This window comes from Poecilia formosa, unplaced genomic scaffold, assembly GCF_000485575.1.
Source record: "Poecilia formosa unplaced genomic scaffold, Poecilia_formosa-5.1.2 Scaffold264, whole genome shotgun sequence".
Classification (NCBI taxonomy): domain Eukaryota; kingdom Metazoa; phylum Chordata; class Actinopteri; order Cyprinodontiformes; family Poeciliidae; genus Poecilia; species Poecilia formosa.
In genome coordinates this window covers 3,392-7,567 of record NW_006800203.1, presented here as the reverse complement: position 1 = coordinate 7,567, position 4,176 = coordinate 3,392, and positions in this window count along the sequence as shown.

Sequence of the window (4,176 nt, the reverse complement as noted above, 5' to 3'; positions counted from 1 at the left end):
GTTTGCGCAGTGTGAAGGAAAGAGGAGAACAGCTGCACAGGCAGGCTGCGAAATGAGATGCAGGTGTGATCGGCAACAAGGAAATCGGCCGATCGGCACACCTCTAATATTTTTGTCATAGTACCCCCAAGAATTTAAAACTACTTTCACCCCTGCTTAAGAGAAATTTATTTAATCAAAGAATGTCATAAATATGTGTGTATGTATTCCATCTTAAGTTGGGCTGCACTGATTGCAGTTTTTTGGCCGATCTCTGGTTACCGATCTTTAAAAAGCCTGACCTGCTGATTTTGATTTTGGTTGATATGAAATTTTTGTCTGAAATGTCACTAAATATAGCAAGACAGTCACTGAGTTGGCAACAGTGGGGTGAATATTGTTAACTACAAACGTGCAGACTTGACCTGGTGGGGGGGGGTCTATCAGTCCCCCACCCCCAGGGTTGCAAAATTTTGTTGCAACCCTCCAGTAGAAATAAAGAAAAGAGAAAAGAGAAAAAAAAATTGCTAGGGGCACTGTTTTTAGGCAGTGCAGTAACCCACTGTAGAGCAGAAGTGGACAGAAGCTGATTTTTAAACCTTTGCTGAGGAAGATAAGATTAGGGGATAAGATGGGCTTCACATGTAAGTATCAGCAGATCGCGATCCCCCAAAATTAAGGAAAATGGAGCCTATAAATCGACTGGTCAATAAATCAGTTGGGCAATAAATGTATCCTATATTATACATGTATATAATGTAAACAGCACTGCCAGAAATGCAATACGTTTATAGCAGGTGTGTGAATGATTTAATGATCGGGCTCCTGATTGCAGCCAGTCCACATTGTTAGCAGAACTAGAGGGCCCCAAAACCAAATTCCGCTTAGGGCCCCATGGAGGCTTGGGCCAGCCCTGCCTGTGAGCATGTTGTTTTCCATTCCAATGCCTGCTCTTCCACTATTTAAATGATCTCTGTTTACTATGCTGTCAATAGTTCTAGCTTTTGGCTCACTTGTAAGCCTTCAATCTTAAACATGTAGCCAATTTAATGCTCAATATTGGTCACGTCCTCCAGGTCTTATTCAGTGTTTTAGCTGCATGGTCTGGAACGTTCTCTCCATCTACATCATTAACAGTTGTTGCTAGGGGCACTGTTTTTAGGCAGTGCAGTAAGCAGGTAGAGGAGGCACTCACATGTTTGTTTTGAAATATGGGCCATTTTTGCACCATGAATGTGAATTTCAGACCTGTTATGATACAAAAGCTTCAATATATGTTTAAGGTGGAAGATGCACTTTAAGCTTCTAAGCATGCATTGTGCACCGGAAAACACTCACTGACAATGTCACTTCTGTTGAACTTAACAGAAAAGCTATAGAAATAGACAGACTTTATTGCCATTCAGCTACACATAAGGTACATATTGAGCAAAATTTTGTTGGAACTCTCCAGTAGAAATAAAGAAAAGAGAAAAAAAAATGAAAACAGTACAACTATATAGAGTACAAAGATTAATGGGAGTTTGAGAATATAAATGAACTCGTTTACAGATGTCATTTGACTGTAAAAGACTGACAGAGAATAAAAATCAACTGGCAGAGTACAATGTACCATGGAAAAGAATTTATTTATCACCAAAACAGTGAATTCTAGCTTTAAAGAGTTTATCTTTAACACTTGTATTATTGTGTACTATAGCTTTGAATGCTCTCTTACAAAGATACAATCTTAGAAATATTAACTCTCACTTTAAATATAATCACACATTAACGGGCAAACAGAAAGTCCAATTAGACTTTATTTTAAAACAAATAACAGAACTGTTAAAACAGCATAATATGATCAAAAAAGTTCCAAGTACACCCCAACTTAAGCTAAAAAAAAAAGCACATCATTAATATAAAAATCCAATTTTAAATGCCAGAATGGCCTAAACATTTAGCACTGGATTACATCTTATCCATTTTGAACAAAGACAACCCTACTTAACAAAAAGTGCTGAATGACTTCAGCAGTATTATGCAATTTTTTCTACAACAGTTTATGTAAAAAGAGCTATTCTAAAACCTACAAGAATAAGTCATGTCTCAAAGTCGTCTGTAACAAGGATCACATACAGATCTTTCCTCTCAAAACCATTATGTTGTCTGTAGGTCAGAACGCAAAGGTTGGAAAAATGCAACTGGTCAACTGCAGAGAAGCATCAGACTCATTTCCCTTCACCACATGGTAGGACTGAAAATACTAATCAAATCCAAGAATCTCAGTGTTTGACAGCAAGAAAATAATTCCCTGAAAAACAATAATGTCCCTTATTTGACAAAATCTTCAAACTTGGAACACACAATAAGACCAGTATGATAATCCGTGGCATCACATGCAACCCCCACATCAACCACACAGTTCATGTCAGCATGCACGTCATCAACCACCATGTCCTCATTTGTTAACTCACTCATTCACTGTCTTTACAGGTCCATAGTACATTTAAAGACAATGACTCCCAGGGGTATGCTATTGCAAACTGATGTTTTGGGGCTATTAGTATGCACTAATACCCTTCATGGCACAAATGGCATGCCACGAAAAGTTAATCAGAGGCTGAAACTGAAGACTTAGCCTTGCAGGGAATAAGCTGATGATCCACAACAATGTAGAAGTCATTGATGGTGTGACACGATGTTCCAACTGCTAAAACATAGGGCTGACTCCCCTGAACTGAGGCTGTGATCTGTCGAAGGCTGCGACATGACTGAAAGAAATTTTTCAGTAGAACAAAAATGAATCAGATAACAGATTCCCTACTTCACAATAACATACACTTTACTAAAGGTTGGGCCCATTACTTTGTCAAACTGGACAATATGGCTCAGAGCTTCTTGAACAACGATCTTCACAGCCCTCCTCTTTCCACTGAGTGGTGGAGGCCGGAGGTACACCAACAGAAACAGTGTTGCCATGTAACTGTCCCAGGCAGACTTAAGATTTAAATGAAACACTGTCAGAAATACAATTTGTAATTGCACTATATAAAATACAGTTGTTGGTGTGCAAAAATTGCATCGTTCAACTAAGTTGTGGTATTTTGTCAGTGTAATGAAAAAAATGGTTTCAACATTCTGTATATTTTTTTTAAAGTAGGCCAAAACTAGGATTGGCATGATTAATTGTCCTCTGGGTTCTTCTCAGTAGGCTGAAGGAGAGACTTGAATCTTTTCTTGAGGACGTCATCTCGGTATCATCAATGCATCACCATTTAAGGGACATGAGCAACAGCTCACTGTCTGATGAATGTGATGAGAGCATGTCTGCACATAAAGACTGCACTGCAGATTCTAAGGAGACAACAACAATACAAAGAGACAGTGGGCCACTGTTACATAATTTGTGCCTACAATTAGAGAACAATTTTGCCTGTGAATTTATTGAAGCACGAAAAAAAGAAGAAAAAAAACCTTCTGAACTTTGCCTAATGTTATAGTTCTACTATGACCCTCAACAGAAGAGGCGTCAGTGAGGGTCCAGACAAGGTTGTATTTCTCCTACCGCGATGTCACTAGCATCTTCATCCTCATCTACAAGACAGACATTTGTGTCAAATTTTTTCTTTGACTGTAAATGTATATAAATTGCCATGTTGTGTTTCTGTTGACCTGGTCGTTTCCTTATTCCCGCCTCCTGGGCTTTAATTACCACAGCTGCTTGAATTTATTATTGAATTTGTCTCAAGTGTATTTAAGTTCACCTGTGCTATCAGGATTCTCAGTTAAGGCAGTACCTCAGTTTATTGTCTGGATAGGCACCAGAATCGAAGAAATAAAGCTTCATCTTACACCTTCTATGCTCGGCTGGTTTCACCTTCATTCACCAAGATGGTAAATCATGATATAAATGGCTAAAATACAGAATTCTCTCAGTTATTTATATATGTATAAACATGGTAGAACTTTTGCACATATATAAGCAAATTTTATTTGCAGGAATAAAATGTCCTGCAAATGTACTTCTATGACAAAAGGTGAATAAATGCAAAAACGAAACGAATGCAAAAAAGTAATGTATTTTTTTAAACAGGTCAACTTGAATACTGTAAACCAAAAAACATTACATTATCTCAAAAATGTTGAGTTTGAAGCAACATTTCTTTCCTGAGCATTTTGACAAAAATCTGGGGGTGGAGGGAGCAGCTATGCCAT